The following is a 19,865-nucleotide window of genomic DNA, read 5'->3' as shown; positions in this document are numbered from 1 at the left end:
TATCATAGGCAAAAATTCGGTAAAACCGGTACTGATCCGAATTTCCCAATCCTGGATTTTTTTTAAAAAACTTGATACCGGTACCATTCGCTCATCCCCACTCAATACGTTATGTATAGAAGAAACATTTGAGAATTTGATTTGATTGAACCTAAATTAAGAAATTTAATAAGTCGAAAGTTTCCAAAAGTCGAAATCAATAGGCCTACATTTGTGACCTTTGCGACATTATTCTTTAACTTCCATACACACGCATTGTAGGTTTATAGTGAAACAGTCAATGAGAATTAGGTATGCGTAGTCTTTGTTATCACACTTAAAATACATTTATCTTTATATTAAATTATTTATTTTGTATACGCGTCTATTATATAATTGTAATACATTAATCAGGGATGATAAAAATTTTTGTGGCTCATTTGAAATCGGCTCGCTTATATGCGAACCGGGCTAGCTTGGTTTATAAACAAACCAAGATTGGGCCAAGGTAAGCTCACCAGATGAGCTCGTTTAAGTTAAACATAGATTTTAATGTTTATAAGTTATAAGCCAATAAGCCCTCTTACTATTGTTCGTCAGCCCACCAGTGACCACTCTAATATTAACTTTGACCTAAATAATTATAAATATATTAATTTTTTAATTTTAGTTAATTTGAATGAGATGACTTGACCAAACTCTTACAGCCAAGCTGCATGAGCGCAATATTTAGCTTGTTAAGAGAAAACCGAGTCAAACGAAGTTATACTAGTTTAACTTCTGAGTCTGAGCCTGAACTAAAAATAATTAAGCTCGGCTAGTCAATAAATTAGCTCTAAATATAACAAGATTATCCCTCCCATCAGGTGGACTTTTGTCAACACAACATCCCTAAAGTCAAATAGAAAGCGTGACATTCTTTTGTTTCTAAATGGAAAATTTGCATGTTCATGGTTGATTTGGATTGATGATCGTCATGAAAGATTATCATTTTCCTAGATATTTTTTTCTTAGCGTTGGACCAATATTTCGTCTATGTAAGAAAAGTTGTCCGGAATTATGATATTTTAAGAGAGTAAATGTATTAGTTATAATTTACTTTTAATGATTTTTATCATCACTATAAGATATGATTTTAACTTTTTATTTGTACTCATTCTAATCATATTCTTTTTTTTCCCTTTAAATGGCTCATACACCCTGTAAGCCTATTTCTAAATTTATATTTATGTTCATTATAATTAGAATTCTCAACTGTAAGATTGTAAAATACAGAATTGATGTCGACGACTAAAGGCTGTCTTGCAATATGTAAGGATCATAAGAAACCCTAAAAACATAAACCACACATGTAGACTCATACTAAATCGAAAGCTTAACTAGCATGCAAACATAAAACATAAAAGAAAACAAGAATAATAAAGAATCTTAAAAAAATATGGTCATCAATTTCGATCACAAATCTTTTGCCAAAATTCCACAATCCCGCAATTTTCAATGGCAGTCCACATTTTGAATGATCCCACAGTAGTCGTATAAAAGAGTGGCTGTTATTCGGTGGGTGGGTAGAGGACCGTAGTCTCACAAAACAGAGCTGCTCAATGTATAAGATGAATGATCATCTAGATGGGTCGTAGCATTATCTAAAGGCACAAGATCGATAACAATTTACTATTGAAAGAGAAAACCAACACAAAAACTTGTAATAATTCTCTGTTAATCACGCATCACACATCTAAAGTCTCTAACCAAGGTTTATATTTATAATTTAATCCTAACATGGTGACCAAAAAATTACTATAATAACTAATCATATTATAATTAGGAAACTAAACCAACTTGTTAAGTGTCAACTTAAATCCTTTCATATTCGCCGACTTTTGAATACGATTTGAAATTTAAATCTTTCATTAGAAAAACATTCAAACGATTACAATGAACTGACAAGTAAACGGGCAACAAGTTGCGCCGCAATCCCCTTTTGGATAGCAAGTTCAATCCTACTTAAAACAAACTTTTGGTTCTTAGGATCCGAAGAATTACTATCCACAACCCATTGAACTCTGTTCAGAAAGTCCACGACCTCCGGGCTAAGAAACCAAATGTGTCAAAGACAAATGGGATAAACACGTGTTGATTTTATAAAAAAGTTTCTTCATGTTTAGCAACCTTACCCGATAGCCCCCTCAATATATATGTGTGAGAGACCGTCATAGAGATTTCTTATCTTAAGAGTATATGTTTTCTTAGCACTTATATTAGGATACTAGTTTTTATCCCCCGTATTACAAGAGTTGTTTTATATGATTTGTTTCTAATATTTATTTTTTGAATATTTATTTTTTTATTGTATGAAAGTTAATAATATACTTACGTTTTGATGATAAATTGTTTCACAAATAAATGATATGTTATAACCCAATTTAAAAACTATATGAGTTTGATGAGACTAAGGCCCGTTTATTATTTTTACTATAAAATTGGTTTTTTAATTATAAATAATATATATCTTTTTTTAAATATATCATATATTAATTTTTAGTATATCCCTACTTTATATGAATTTTATATCAAATATTTGGTGAGATTAGTTTTTAATTTAATGAGATGTTATAACCTGTTTAAGAAAAATGGGTTTGATGAGACTCATACCCGTGAATTCGGGTCAAATTAATGAGAAACCTCAATTTAAAAATCAAACAAATCTGGTGACTCCAAAAAAAAAGGGAGCGACCACATCACGACACGCAGGATTTTTATGTTTTCGTTTATATATATTATAGATGTTCTATATCGATTAATAATTTGACTTGCTTCAATTAGTAAATTTATGTGTGATACATATCTATAATCTATTGATAATATATATAAATGAAATCTCTAAAATCTTGTGTGTTGATTTTTGGTTGTTCTTTACATTCTCTCAAGCTATCAGATTGTTTTATATGTAAATAGAAATTTCCTATGCATTTGACCCGAATTCACGGGTATGGCCCTCACCAAACCCAGATAGCTCTAAACGTGTTATAACATCCGATTAAATTAAAAATTAATCTCACCAAATATTTAATATGAAATTCCTATAAAATAAGGATATACTAAAAATTAATATCCGATTTTTTTTAAAATATTATATATAATTAAGAACAATTTTATAGTAAAAAAAAATAAGCGGGTCATAGCTCTCACCAAATCCAGATAGATTTTAAACGGGTTATAACATCTCATTTATTTGTGAAACTATTTTAGCATCACACCCTAAGTCTAATATTTACTTCTTACAATGAATAAAATTAAAATCTAGAAAAATATATAAATGTTAAAAACGAAAAATGCAAAACAAAAATTTCGTAATACAATATATAAAAGCTAGTTGATCATATATCTAAGCATCCCTATAATTTTCTCATACACTGATCTCTCTTCACACGATATTTCCTTTTCTGTGCACATATACATATTTTCATCTTCAAAAGTTCGTACACATTTGATCACGAAACAATATAATAAAAAACAAATAAGAACCTTAAACGTAGATAAAAATAATAATAACTAATTTGACTCGTGTATCTTCATACCTAAAGATGTGTTTTAAATTCAATAAAATTATTTTAAGACATTGAAAATACTTCAAATATCTCTATCTCTACTATATATATAAAGAGTGAGCAAAATTAAGAGCATCATTTTAAGAGTTTTACAACTCATAAAGCATATAATATAACTTTAAATAAGGGTAATATAGTCTTTGCAAACATAAAATACGTTAACCAATTTAGTTTCAAAAGAAACTTACAATAATAGTCCTTTAACTTTAACCAATTTTTGTAAACTTATTATATTGTTACAAACTTACCCCTTCTTCAAAACCAACTACCCACGATTTTTTAACAGTCGTAATTTTTTCATACGTTAATATTTTTATTATAAAAAAATATACCTTAAAAACAAGCATTTTATTCTCTTTAATTTGAGTATGATATTGTTGTACTTTTTTATTTTATAATGTTAACATATTACGTGATACCTGTAATGACCAACAATAGATCGAGTCATGTGAGCTCGGGCAATGTGTCGAACCGGATTATGGTCAGAACGTGTCGATACAAAAAAAGTTAATTTCGTTCAAGTTGGTACAGGTTTCAGGTTGAAAGTGGTCAAGTCATAACAAGTTTGAGTTAGAACGATGTCATTTTGAAACGTGATTCAGCTTAAAATAGATTGATTTAAGAAATAATTTAATTGAAATAGTTGTATATTTCACTTTTGCTTCTTGATTTTCGGCACTGAGTGCGTGCATTCAGGCATTAGTTACGCGGATGACATTGTTTACATGTACTACGACTGATCAACGCGTGTATTGTGCCACGTAACGAGCGTAGCACAAGCGGTTACGCGTTCGATTATGTTTGTGCACGCGCCCCGCTGCATCGCGTGGGCACCCGTCTAGTATAAAATAATTATTAGGTTTCTAACTTTATAATAGTACGTGGAAAATTTTCGAAGTACTAGTAGTAGTACAGCCTGTTTCTTACGTGTGCAATGCGAAATAAAACGAAAACAAAAGAAAATAGTAATACTAATACCACGAGTTCTGAATGTTATTAAAAAACAAAAAAAGAAAAAGAAAAAAGAAAAAAAGAAAACACATGCATAGTCTTCAGTCTCAATTTCCCTTGTTTATAGCCTGAGTCCACTCCTTATTTTCTTCATAAATGACCACCTCATTTACTGGACTCTTCTTTCATTCAGATCGCATCACATCTACCCTTCGTCGCAACCGGTATCCATGATGTTCACCGGATACAACAGGTCATCTTCATCTTCACCGACCGATGAACCCGACAGTACTACTTCTCATATTAATGATAGAGTGATTAAAGAAGTAGATTTTTTCAATGATAATATTAAGGAACATGATCATGTGTCAAAGTCTGACAATTATCATTTTCATAAGGAGTCTACTGCACCTACTATAGATTTGGATTTTAATATCAATGTAAGTAGATGATATTATATATATAATAATATTGATTATTAATATTATCTTACCTTTTTGTTCTTGACTACTTTGTTGAATCCAATCGTTGACTTTCAGACAGGTCTGGAAACACAAGCAGTGATCACTCCGCGATTGACGATGGCATGTCTCATAATTCTGACGATAAACGAGCTAAATCCGAGGTATTTATAGACTTATAGTTATATATATAAAGTTTGGATCAAATACAAATAAAATTAACGTACCAAACGTAAGAATCAAATAGAGTTATTATATATACAATAGAGTAATTATGTAATTACATCATAGAGTATGTAATTACATAATTACTCTACTTTTATATATAATTACTGTAATTACTCTACTTGATTATCATGTTTATATATATATATATATATAGGTTTGAGTTCAACTTTCAAGTCTCGAAAAGTATGAAATTTGCTGTTAAAAAAATGTTATAGTTGTACATTCATAATGCATGATTATGATTTGTTCAAATCTAATAATGGATTAACTGGATTTGAATAATTTGATGTTTATAGTTAGCTAATGGTAAAGCTGAATTTGAGAGAATGAGCAGTGAGAATCAAAGGCTGAAAGAGGTGTTGAATAAAGTGATAATTGATTACAACATACTCGAGATGCATGTCGCGACGATGATGAAACAAAAACAAGGAGAAAAGGCTCGGAAAGAAGAAGGTTGTATGCGGGCACCAAGGTCGTTGATGGATCTGGGATTAGCTGCTCAAATGACCGCTGAAAATGATGACAAGTATCGGTCAAATGGAATAAGCCACAATGAATATACGCGATCGGTAGAAAAGGAGTGTGCCGAAGTGAGCCAAGAGGGATATGATCGGGTTCAAAGGTTAAATTCTTTGAAAGGTGATAATATGGATAATGAAGACGTGGATCAATCTAATGAGGCTACCATTCGGAGAGCTAGGGTTTCTGTTCGAGCTCGATCAGAAGCTTCCGTGGTATTTATTTTTAAAATCTTCGTTTACACGCACTTAATTTATACAATGAACGTATACTGTCCTATTGCGATCATTTGGCAATCGCTTTCAACGATCGATTAAACCATGGTTGCAAATGATTATGCAACAAAGTTTGTGACACAACTAAATGTTATGACCGATTTTGTGATAAGAATTTTCATTACAAAATTAGCTATCGAATTTGTTTTGATCGCTAATTTTGACTATATTTGTGACCTTCATAAATTTTGATTGTGTTTATCTTTCTGAAGTTATAATTAAGTTTTCTACAAACCACTTTGTTTTATTTTTTTATTTTTCTCTAATCTGATTTTTCTGTTTACAAAATAATTTAGATGATCTGACTTTTAGAAATATCTAAATGCATAGATTTGTCAATTATGGAATATTGGATTTTAATAATCCAAACTTTGCTCTTTTGGCCGGCATTAAACCGAACTTTTAAAATATACCACAACAGTCCAAAGTTTCAAGCTATTGGCCAACAGCAAGCTTTTTACTAATGAGGTTAGATTTCGTTAATTTTGGATGAGACGGTTGTTGACGTGGTTGATGACGTGTAAAAGTATAATGGTTGAATCCTACATGGCTACTTACATTTTCCTATCTCTCTCTCCCTCTCACACATATACATACATACATACATACATACATACATACATACATACATACATATATATATATATATATATATATGCATACTATATGTATACTAATACTACACACCTCACCTCTCTCTCTGCATAGACACCTCCAGCAGCCACCGTACCGCCGACGAGAACCACCACAGCCATCTCCGGCCACCAACGAAGACCACCGCCACCACAACCAACCTCCTCCACTAGCACCATCCGTCACAACCTGCTACCACCACACTAAAGACCGGAACCTGGAACCTGCCCCACGACTCGTGCGACCCACACTTCACACAGGGACGCGAAAGCTACCCAGTTCTTTCTATTGCTCTTACCCAACTTGGATTCCGATCCATCCATACTCCAATTTCTTTCAATTTTTGACATAATCTGGATTCTAATTGAATACCAAAAAATCTCACGAAGACCATACTGCTGCTTCTCACCTCTAGATGGAATCGCCACTGCCAGACCACTGTTATTGTTCATTATGAAAATATCCCATTTTGGCCCCAAAATCATCGTTGTTGATTTGGGGAAGATGACCAGATTGGTTGTCGGGAGCGAATCGTGATCGATGAAGACGAGTGTTGCAAGTCATGATTTTAAGATCTAGGCTGGATGGAGGAGATCGGCGGTGGTTGACAGTGGCAGACTAGTAGCAAGCGGTGATGCTTGAGTGTTGCCAGTGGATTTACATATGTGTGTATGTATAAATGTGTGTATGGAGAGAGAGACAGAGAGAGGTAAGATATAATAATAATAATAATAATAATTTTTAATAACTCAGCACCTATGTCATCATCCACATCAAACACTTGCCACCTAAGCAGCCATGTCATTAAAAAACAAACGAAATCTAACCTCGTTAGTGAAAAGCTCATTATCAGCCAATAGTTTGAAACTTGGGACTGTTGTGGTATATTTTTAAAGTTTGGCTTATCGTCGGCCAACGGAGCAAAGTTTGGCTTAATAAAATCCAATATTCCAATTATTTTTACATAGTTCTCAATGATATATATTTTGTTTGAAACCGCGTGGTATAAAAAATATGGATTTTTCTCACATAATTTGAAAATTCCGCTAATACTAAACTTAGTTTTCTTTGAAATTTATATCGAAATATAAACAAAAGTTAATTACACAAATATGTATGCTTAATTAGATCTTTTATTCAAAGTTAGATATTATATGTAATGGGTTGAGTTATAATAAGAAGATTAGTTTTCCTAAGAAGGATAGGAAATAATCTTGTCCATTCATTTTAAAATTGAATGGTTGATATTAGATTAGAAAGATCATAAATTGTAAAACAAGGGTAAGGCATAATAAGGATAACATATTTGTTAACTTTCTCTCTTCACATGCAAGGCACATGTCAAGTACCTCCATCATTTTAAAACGCCCATAACTTTTTTATACGATATTTTTTCAAAACAATTTCACCATAATAACGAGTGTTTTTTTATCTTTTATATGAGTATCATATTGCTATATGAAAATTAAAAAACAAATTCGTGTGTTTTTTTACAAAGTGTGTTTTACCAAAATTGTGTTTTACAAAATTGTGTTATACAAGTGTGTTTTATTTTTTCATAGTGTTTTTTGCATTGTGTTTTTTACATTGTGTAATTTAATTGTGTTTTTCATTGTGTTTTTGTCATTGTGTTTTTATTTTTATAGTGTTTATTCCATTGTGTTTTTTACATTGTGTCTTTTTCATTGTGTTTTATTTTCCGACAAAATTTCTGAAGACTTTTCTGGCAAGGTGGTGACGGTGGGTGGTGGTGATTGTAGGAGATAAGTGAAAATTTAAGTGAGTTTTAATTAAGTGGGTTTTTGAAATTAAATTAAGTGGTTTTTCAATATTAAGGTATTAGACAAAAATACCTTCCTTTCTAGACTTCTTAAGATAATCAAACTTCTTATTTGATATTTTCTTTAAAGAAAAACTAAATTTACTATGAGATGAAAAACCAAAACATAATTATAGGTAAATGAAAATCTAAAATAAAGATACGAATACAACTTATTTGTATAAAATTACAATGCAATCCAAGGTAGTCACATTTCAAATTTACCAGCTTATTTTTATTTCATATTTCAATATGATAAATCATTGAGCTATTACTAATTTGTGTTCTTTACCAGATCTCAGACTGATGTCAATGGCGGAAATACGGTCAAAAAATGGCGAAAGGCAACCCTTGCCCACGCGCATATTACCGGTGCACTATGGCTGCGGGTTGCCCTGTTAGGAAACAAGTATTTTCTCTAAATTAAAATAACAATCCTCTCTTTAAAAATGGAAAATTGGATTTTAATAATCCAAACTTAATGCAGTTGGCCGATAATAATCCCAACTTTGAAAATAGCTGTCACTGATCCCAACTTTCACACTATTTGTTTTCATTGGACCTCCGTTAAAAAAAACTTAACGACGTTAAGTTTTTTCCAAATTTCAAAATGATATTTTAGGGCTTTTGATCGGAATGAGGATACGAGTCGGTTGATGTAAAATTTACCATCAAACTATGGTTCAAACGACTAAAGGATGCTTCAATTCCAATGCTTAAACTTTTAATTAACAAAAATCAAACTGTTTAAAGCGTCATTTCGAGTTAAGTTTTACATCAGTCGATTCATATTCTCATTCTGATCAAAGGCCCTAAAATATCAATCTGAAATTTGAAAAAAAACTTAACGACATTAAATTTTTTTAACGGAGGTCTAATGAAAACAAATAGTGTAAAAGTTGGGACCAGTGACGGCTATTTTTAAAGTTGAGATTATTATTGGCCAACTGCACTAAGTTGGGATTATTACAATCCAATGTTCCTAAAAAAATTAAAAGGGTCATTTATATATATTATGTGTTTCATACTTACATGTGTAAATAGGTACAAAGATGTGCAGAAGATAAAACAATCTTAACCACCACCTACGAAGGCAATCACAACCATCCTCTCCCACCAGCCGCCATGGCGATGGCCTCCACCACCTCTTCCGCAGCCAGGATGCTACTCTCCGGTTCCACGCAAAGCTCCGATTATTTAGCTAGAACATCTCTTCTTCCATGCTCATCTAGCATGACTAGTATTTCAGCATCCGCACCATTTCCAACGGTCACACTAGACCTCACACGAACCCCGAACCCGTTACAATTTCAACGGGGCTCTAGTATGCTACAAGTACCCGGTTTTTGGCTGCCTTTAAATGATCATTCTAAATTCTCAGGGCTTCAAATGTCTCAAAACATTGAGGCTCAAGGGCCTCCACATGCAGCCTTGGCTGACACGGTAACAGCCCTCACGACCGATCCGAACTTTACTGCTGCCCTAGCTTCGGCGATATCGTCGATAATGGGTGGCGGCAGTGGTGGTGGCTCTACTGGGAATAATAATAGTGAGAATGTTAATGCTGGCAACAGCAATTGAGGTTTTTATGTTATGAGTGTGGTATTAAATTCGTTTTATAATAGTTTCCTTATTAATACACAGATATTTATGCTTCTTGTCCTTTTTAATCTTTCTCAGTTTTTTCTCTATAGTGTTGGTTGGATTATTTTTTTTTTTATAAAAAGGTAACATACACATGTCTTTGAATAAAGTAATTTTCTAAAATTCTGAAAAGATAACATTAACATAATATATGTATACTAGCTGGGTGCCCGTGCAATGCAGCGGGGCATACGCACAACTTTACATTTAGTGAATAGTCCATGTCGGTACATACGGTCACTTGATGACAGTGCGCACGTAGCCTGAAATTGGGCGCGTAATTCATGCAAACCCAGTTGCGTATAATCGAAGATTGAACATGCGTAACCAGACGGGAATGCACGTTATCGACATTAAAACATGATTAACCAACACCACGCATGTAACTCACGGCGATTAACGGTGTTGGGTTGATCGTTTACCAAGATTGGGTTATGTGCGTTACGTGGTGCTGGACTTCATTGGCCCCATTACATGTAAACAATGGTATATGCGTAACTTGTAACGAAAATAACAAGGAAAACCTGAAATATACAGTAATTAATTTGGAATAAATCATTTTTCTAAACCAACCCGTTTTGGCCCCAAACTCATTCTGATTCGACAACGTTCTGACATGGCCCTTTTATACTCGAACCCGAACCAAATTAACCATTTTTTGTATCGACTCATTCCGACCCTAATGTACTTTTACAAATGACCCAAGCTCGCCTGACTCGACCTATTACCTGGTTCTAAATGGTAAGCGCGTAACATGCTAACTTTTTAAAACTTAAAAAACTATAGCAATATCATAATCAAATTAAAGAAAATAAAATGCTCGTTTTCATGATCTATTTTAAAAAAAATATTAACGTGTGAAAAAATTATGACCTTTAAAAAAGTCGTGGAATAGTTAGTTTGTAATTAGGGACCATATGTGTAACTATTATTAAACTTTACAAAAAGGTAGTGAAGTTGAGGGACTAAAGTTACGTAACATATTTGTTGTGAGTAAAGACCTTACTACCCCTAATTTCTAAATTTTTGATGCATTAAATGTTGTATATAAAGCAATGAGTTTGGTACCTCTTAAAATTTAAGAGATCCCTAGCTCATTTGGTACCTCTTAAAATTTAAGAGATCCCTCACTCATGCTTTATATATAATATAGATATAGATTAATATATCACGTAAAGGCGTGTCGAGAAAAAAAAAGCCCTTCCGAATATATATCTAACTATACTAATAAAAGAAAATAATGAGGATGATGTGGCAATCCCATATTCATTCTTGGTCTAATTTCTCTTCTTATTCATCCTACTTATCCATGGATTATGAAGCAAAACCATATTGATAAATGGGTTATAATTTCATTTTTAATTCTCTAATCTCTCATTTAATTCATCCTAACAATCCATGGGTCATGGGTCAAGATAATTTGGCAAATGAGTTATAATTTCATTTCTAATTATCTAATTTCTCATCTTATTTATCATAACAATCTATAGGTCATGTGACAAAACAATTTATAGAAATGGGTTATCTTCTCATTCATCCTACTTATCCATGGGTTATGGAGCAAAACCATATTGATAAATGTGTTATAATTTCCTTTCTAATTCTCTAATCTCTCATTTAATTCATCCTAACAATCCATGGGTCATGCGTCAAGATAATTTTGACAAATGAGTTATAATTTTATTTCTAATTATCTAATTTCTCATCTTCTTTATCCTAACAATCTATAGGTCATGTGACAAAACAATTTATAGAAATGGGTTATCTTCTCATTCATCCTACTTATCAATGGTTATGGAGCAAAACCATATTGATAAATGGGTTATAATTTCCTTTCTAATTCTCTAATATCTCATTTAATTCATCCTAATAATTCATGAGTCATGGGTCAAGATAATTTTGGCAAATGGGTTATAATTTTATTTCTAATTATTTAATTTCTCATCTTATTTATCCTAACAATCTATAGATCATGTGACAAAACAATTTATAGAAATGGGTTATAATTTTCATTATAATTTTCATCATAGTTACCCACGGGTAATTGGTCAAAACAATTTATCAACTATTGTATATAAATAAAAATCGATTTTGTAAATTTGGGTTTCTAGACTTCTTATTGTTTGTACTATATATTTTATTTTTACTTTTAATTTTGTTCATTTCTTTCAAATAATGGATCTTTTTATTTTATTATTTGACAAATCCCGTGTAATACACGGGTTCAAAAGCTAGTATGTATATATATGTCTAGCTACTTGGTATGATTGTTATGTGTTGAGAAAAAAAAGTTACATGAATAATATATGGCATACTGATCCTATAAACGTATAACTTAAAAAACAAGAGAAGACCAAATGTTTACAAAACACATTCGTTGGAAAATATATCCTAGTGCTTGTATCACTATCTAATATTTGATAAGTATACCAATTAATCAAGGTCGGCTCAGCCTTATTTAACTGATGATCATCTAAAACAAGAAAAAAATTTAGAGTCAATTTCTATCAGAATCTAAGATTTGTAACTAACATAAACTTTTAAAATCACCTAATATAAGGGTGTTTTTTTTTGTACATATAATAATTTTTTTTAAATAAAGTGCTTTAAAACATTGTAATTTGTAAATACACGATGAAAATTTATGTCGTATAAAAAATTAAAAATAATAATAATTTACCATCTTTGCGTATGCTTCAACTTTCAAGTTTCATACATGAAGTTGGGCTTAAGTTTGGGCCTTGACAAACAATCGATTACTTTAGGCAATATCTTTGTATGATTGCCTTTCCCGACACCATAGTTCTTTTTATTCCTTTGTATCATGATTTTTCATATAGGTAAAGTGGGAAACTCGTGGTTCTCTGGTAAAATATATATAATTTTGCTTGTTAAAATTCGGCTTTCACCTAGCTAGTTGTCTTTTCGGTATAATGTTAGTCGAGTTTTAGTCAAGGATAGCTCACTCATATGAACACTTGATATGATTTGGCTTGCGAACTAACTTGGCTCTAGTAATCACATATAAAGTAGCTCATTTTCTTGTATATTGGTACCGTTAATGTATTAGGGGGATATATATGCACAAATAATGACTAACTTAGCCCAACTATTCGGGTTCTGGTTTGACCCACCCTGACCCATGAGGCAAAGTAGATCCAAATATCTATATCTATACTATATATAATGCACCACCCATGGGTAAATTAAGACACCCAATTTTAAGTAATTTACAAATTTTTCAAACACATTGTACAACCTTAAATAGGGGCATAATAGACATTCTAACACTAAATTTAATGTTTCTTTCATATTTCTTCAAATTATTTACAATAATGCCCCCTCAACTTTAATCAACATTTGGAAATTTAAATAATAGTTACCACTTTGATCTCCCATCTTTTAACTATATATTATTTATAATTTCATTTTTAACTCAAATTCCCCAACGATTTTTAAACGGTCATAACTTTTTCATACGTTAATATTTAACAATGTATAGAAACATAGATATTACATCAATATAGCAGGTAGGCGGGCAACAAGCTGCGCCGCCACCCCTTTCTGAATTGCAAACCCTAACCTGCTAAAGACATACCCCTGCCCCTTTGGAGTCGACACATTGCTATGCACAACCTGTTGGACCCTGGTTAGGAAACGGATAGCTTCCGGTGCCAAGGAGCCAAATGTATCAAAAGCCAGAGGGACAAAAACATGTTGGTTCTCTTCGCAGGCTTTAGCATGTTTCTCCACCTTCTTCGTTTCAGCCCTTTTCATTTCTTGCCCAGCTACAAACCCATTATCCCTCAAACCAGCTAAGGGAGATACCCCTGTGAGGTCAACACAAGCGTGTTTTCCCCCGGCCCAACCAAAGACGAGCAAATCTGCCGGTCGTAGAGTGGATCTCCCTTCCGAGGGGTCTGTAAGGAAGTTTACGGGGGCTTCCTTTATAGCTGATATCCCAGCTCGCCTTAAGATGTCCCAAAGAACGTCCCGCACCCAATCATGTCGGTATTTGAACCCAGGCATCTCCTTGCAATGAACCGCATGCTCTCCGAATTTATCCAGGCAAGCTTTACGGCAGATCGGACATGTTTCGTCTTCTGGGTACATTGGGACCATCAAACGGTACTTAAGAATGGCCCTATACTCGACCGCAGACATGCTTTGGCCCAAGCCATCAATCGGGATAACGGTCAGAAAATCTTGGGCATGAGGACCTTGTAAGCATTCAATAACCGCCTTCTGTCGGGGGGACAATCCAAAAACTTCTCCCATGCTCTGAGCGATTTTGCCAAAAAGGGCATTCGCCAAAGTTTTTTGAGGCTTTGGTGGGGCGATGTCCATATTAGAGAAACCGCCAATGTCAAAGTCTGGGAGAGTGCCATTTAGGCGTTCCAGGGCATGCACTTAATTCTCTTTAATTTGAGTATGATATTGTCATAGTTTGTTTTTAATTAAAAAAACATCTTACGTATATTCGTTTGTGGTCCGGTTTTGATGGTTTTAAACTAAGCCGTGAGCCAAGCCGTTTTTTGTCATCGAAAACTGAAACCAAACCGTTGAAAATTATAACCCAACAAAAACAAACGATTAACAATAGTTAGATTTCGGTTTCATTTGTACTTCGCTACTAAATAGAGTTTAAAATAAGAATTCTTAATCCACGGTTTTAAATGGAACGATGAGCACCCAAAAATCTCTTACGTGATTATTAAGGCCTGTATTTCCTGCTGCATCGCGCGGGCACTCGTCTAGTATAGAAATGCATAAGATAATCATAAAATAAAAGACATAACCCTCACCCTTAGAATTTGAAGACTTTATATAACTTTTTCATAGTTACCAACTCATGCACGTTTCTAAGTTGTAACATTCAGTATTCTTCATTGTCACTTAATTTCTTAGTTTTAGATAGTCAAATTGCTAGAATTTCTCTTTTAAAGGGACCATGGTGTATTGGTTCTTGTTCTATAAAATCCAGTTTCTCTTGAGGGTATATTTCTTTTTTGTTTTCGGTTTTTGTTTATATATGATACACGACGGATGCACTTCCGCTCTTCGCCAGTTACTCGTGTAATACAAGGTGTCATCATGGACATTTACCACACTTCATGCCCCATATAAGAGTATATATATTTTCCTTAATCATGTGAAGATAAGGTTAGAACATATATGCATCCAACTTTTCTAATAGTGCATTCTTTTCCGAAACACATACTTATTCTCACGTTGTAGGTTATTTAGTCATATGCTCTGTTTTCTCAGTTGTACAATCTACACGTGCTTCTATGTTACAGACTAATAAGCCATTCTATTTTAGATAATTGTAATTAAACCGATTTCATTGGTTGGCATAATATTCATAGGTCCAATAAGTTTTTTATAACATATTCTAGTGTTAAAAAATTAAGAATATAGTAATTACAACAACTTTGAAACTTAGGCGCCTAGATTACTAGTTTTTTCTTCTTTGATGGTTCACTAATCACCATCTCTAGCAGCAAGATCGGTATTTGTGTTGAGCGCATTACAAACCATTATAACAAACGAAACCAATCCCAACAACCCCAAGAAAATAAGCATAACCAAATGAGCCATTGTAGTCTTCATCTCTTGCGCATACTCTATCGAACCCAATGCCAATACTGTCAACGGATCGAATACGCCCACCACACCACATTAAACTTCTTCATTGATTTCTTGAACAAATTCAGCCTTGATACCAAAGACAAAAACAAAAACACCGAAAGATAAAACAACATCTTTGACGAACAATCAAACGTCCCTGAAATCGAGCCCCAAGTTAAGCTAGCCATGCTCGGGGCAGCAATGAACAAGAACATAACCGGGCGAAGCATAGCAGGCATGCAACTGGTTCCCGTTAGTCTTTGATAGAGTGTAACAAATAGTACCACATAATGCACAAGTCCTAATGTAAACATTATTATTGCACACTCTCTCCACCCCATTTGCCGGCTGCCCATGCTCCTACGAAGTTTCCGATAACTGATAGTTGGCTTGCTGGATTCGCAGCCGTTGATAGAAACCTCTTGCCTTTTGTAAACCATTGTCCGTATATTTTTACATCAAGAATTAATATGGGAACAACAAATAGTAACCAAAGTGCATGATAATAAACGGTTGTTGGAGATAAAAATGACAATGGGGATGACTTAAGCAAAAGAAGCCATGATATCCAAGGGGCAAAAAGGTAATTTACATTGATATGGTTTAGGTATTCATATTTGACCATGTTGAATAATAATATACATCTTAAGATGTATAATATGGAAAGTGATACTAGTATGAACAAAGATAAAGACCATATGAGGATGAATGCGGCGTAGGGGATCGTTAACCTTTTCCGGTATGCATGGGCGTTTTGCGGCGGCTCTACTAGGGTTTTCCAAAGTAGGGTTTGCCAGCATAGGGAAAGAGTTATACGAAAGTAGCCTGCATGGAGCCTTGAAATGAGTGGTAAGATAGTGGATTTGATTGTTATGAGGGTGTCGTCGTGGGCGACGGCTTTAGGGGTGGTTGTTGAGTCGATTGTTAACTCTATATGTGGCGGTGGTGGCGGGTGTTTGGTGGATTTCTCTTGGGTTGTAGTGGTGGTTTGTGTTGGTGTTCTACACATTGTTGTTACTATAGGAGATGAATGATGATATGCAAGTTTGCTTCTTGGTGGTGTGACTTGTTTCACATGTTTGGACTTTCGGAGAGAGTGTGTATATATAGAGAATAAGTGAGAGTATTTTTAAAACATTTTAGTTAACCCTTTTTATTGTGAGAAATAAAAAAGAATTACACTTTATAGGTTTAGATGATTATTAGAAAAATGATAAGGCAACCATTTGTCTACTTGGTACTTTTTTTCTTTATTGGGTCTTTTTGTACTTTGTAAAACAATAAGATTTAATAAAGTTAGGATTGCATTAACAAGAAGAAAGATAAGCATGCAGTAGTAAGTGAATTTTAATTTTTTAACATTGTTTTACTAAAGGCAATCACTACTTAAGAAATTTCATCAAAATGAACACAAATCAAAAAATTTTGGTTTTTAAGTGATAAACATCGACAATTTACCGGCCACACGCACAGAGAACCGAATGCGAGCTTTGCTAATTTTTACATCGACAGCCTAGCTAGAAACATGCAAAGTGGAATCATTAGGTGAAAATAATTAGCAACCAGATATCTTTCGGTGAATCACTGGCCGATGCTCCAAAGGATATACGAGAACATGTTGAATTCAAAATAAATAAAAAAATTAGGTCTACCGTCGATCTAACTCTAGTGACCGTGTTGTTCTTCCTGCCATCTTTAACAATAATCCTTCAATTGAGTCACCACTTTTATTACATTAGCTATTATTGTAAGTTAAGCTTGAGAATAATTAATTATTCATGTCTAAGTTTTATATATCATTGAAAATTATGTGACTAGGGTTTTCAGTTTAGTTGGTGAAAATAATTAGTTAACGAATCAACCAACGTTAATTCATATAAGTATCGATCATATTAATCATGTGCGCACCCTAAAATTGGTATTTGATCTTTTATGAAATTCATTCGAATATTTGATCCCTTAGTTTAGTCGATTTATAATCATTTATCATCATAAGAATTAACTAACAGAATGTGAAAATAGATGGGTATGTTAGTGTTTAATTTCTTTTGGTGCAAAATGCATGTTCTTGGAAGTTTACGTGGGACTAAAAAGAGGCTGACTAACTCGGCTAACCCTTTTGGACCGAGCCGGCTAGATGTCTCGCTCACTTTGCACGTTTTTCCAGCTAGATGTCATGATGTGGGCCCATTTATAAAGCTCGGCTTAAGGGCTTGACTAGTGAGTCAAGTGGGTAGACAACTAAAGTTCACACTTCACACCACTTAGTTTTTAATCCCGTATATTTAAGGTTTTATCTTAATTATCTAAATAATAAAATTTATCATTTCAAGAAATTTTTTACTTGAATAATAATAAAACTATCTTTTATTTTTATTTAAGTTAAATACATAAAACATAAATAAAAACTCACGGTGGGTTAGTGGGGTCAGTCATGCAAGAACGCGGCACTAAGAGAATCTTAGCGACATCGATTATTGAATTCTTAAAGGTTGATTCGTCCGCTTTTAAACTTGGTAGGTTAAGTGTGTACAATGACGCTGGTTCGATCTTCCTACACTTCTCTATGTGCTATGATACTATATATGTCTTAATTTGTTCGTACTTTAGACTTTGGGCCACATTCGAAAAAATAGTGATACCGTCGAATTATGAGTTCACCACAGTGCCGACCAAACCCTTTAGAAGGCCTAAAATGAAACAAGAATTCGTAGGCCTTTTTCAGATTTAATTGTTACAAAACAAAACACATAACCACAAATATATTTGTCCTTTCAAATATTAACGATCATTTTTATCATTTAGTACGTTTTTTTTGGTCTAACTTCACCATCACCATATAACTCCTTGACTAACTTTCATTTAATCTTCTTCGCATGTCCAGTTGGGGATCCAATAGATGGCCCAAGGAAACTGCCTTCACCACCTCCACCATTGGAACCAGCCAACAAAAAAAAATCTTGATGAGTCTATTTTGGTACTTTTTTTAAAATGACTTATTTTAAACAGACTCAATTTTGACCCGTTTTGGTTTAAAAAAATTGAAACTTTAATTTAAAATTAAAAAAAGCTTGTTTTGACATGGACTCGTTTTACTTAAAACCCTTATTAACCAAACCTCTTTCGGTCGGTCACAACAACCCGTCCAACCCTCTCAATTTGCAAGGCTTAGGGACTGGCATTATCTAATCGAACCGGTACCAAATGAACACAGTTGTTGGTATTCGTTGTAATGTTTTCAATATCAGTATGACAATATCCTTTTGTTTCGTTATTTATCGTGTTTTCATTTGTAATGATATTATCAGTACCTAACCCAAAAAATTGATACGTTTTTTTTATGGTTTCACACTCGAAAAACCAATTTTAGTTTTTTCTCAGGGTTTTTCTTTTCCCCGTATTTCTCAATCTTATAATTAGACAAAACTTTTGAATATTTTATAACATATAATATTAGTGAAAGAAACAAGTATATCGGATTTAGTGGAAAGATGGAAACAAAATTAGGACAAAACAAGTTGCACACGGAAAGTGCTTTTAAAGATGTTGTTTAGTAGCACTTTAGCCCCACTCAATCTCACATGATTTTATTTTCATTTAATTATTTCTATTTGTCGAGTTATATATTACTTCGATATATATCCGATCTCTCTCTATTTTATTAGTCTTCTCTTGATTAGAACATCGTACTAGTGAGCTCATATATAACTTACATTTATTTAAAAACACGTGATACGACGTGTGACGTGATACATGAGTATACATTTTTATGGAAAAGTGTTAAATTTAAATAATAATAACAACACTTTTTAAAAGTGCAAGTGTATCGTGGTCTAATGGTAGGAGGTTTGGGTTATTCGGTGGAAGACCTAAGTTTGATATTTACTTGTGTTACTTTTGATGGATTTTGGCAATAAAAAATTTGAGCTAAGTCTTGTGCAAGGTTGTTAGTTCGAATCCCGAGTTCACCCAGTTTTCGTCCCACGGTATGTTACGCAAGAGAGTTATGCTTTTGTGATGCTACAATGACTATCAAGTGACAATCGATGGTATGGTTTCCCGGGGAAATGCTCAAAAACCAAACTCTGAAGCCAACATGAGTCCGATTAATACAACA

At 33.4% G+C, this 19,865-nt stretch overlaps 2 pseudogenes across 1 annotated transcript; one reads left to right on the top strand and one right to left on the bottom strand.

The window, feature by feature from the left end:
• The first annotated feature begins 4,768 nt into the window (after nucleotides 1-4,768).
• Nucleotides 4,769-10,091, top strand: LOC143575496 (WRKY transcription factor 6-like; annotated as a pseudogene). Its single transcript, XR_013142770.1, has 5 exons — nucleotides 4,769-4,982; nucleotides 5,078-5,163; nucleotides 5,524-5,961; nucleotides 8,769-8,882; nucleotides 9,518-10,091. The product of XR_013142770.1 is annotated as a WRKY transcription factor 6-like (transcript).
• Nucleotides 10,092-15,601: 5,510 nt separating this feature from the next.
• LOC143575495 (S-type anion channel SLAH1 pseudogene) lies at nucleotides 15,602-16,966 on the bottom strand (annotated as a pseudogene).
• Nucleotides 16,967-19,865: the final 2,899 nt, after the last annotated feature.

The sequence above is a fragment of the Bidens hawaiensis genome, unplaced genomic scaffold (assembly GCF_021521415.1).
Source record: "Bidens hawaiensis isolate Kalapana, Puna unplaced genomic scaffold, B.hawaiensis_p1.1 tig00027525_1, whole genome shotgun sequence".
NCBI classification, from domain to species: Eukaryota; Viridiplantae; Streptophyta; class Magnoliopsida; order Asterales; family Asteraceae; genus Bidens; species Bidens hawaiensis.
This window is presented reverse-complemented; position numbering and strand designations above follow the sequence as displayed.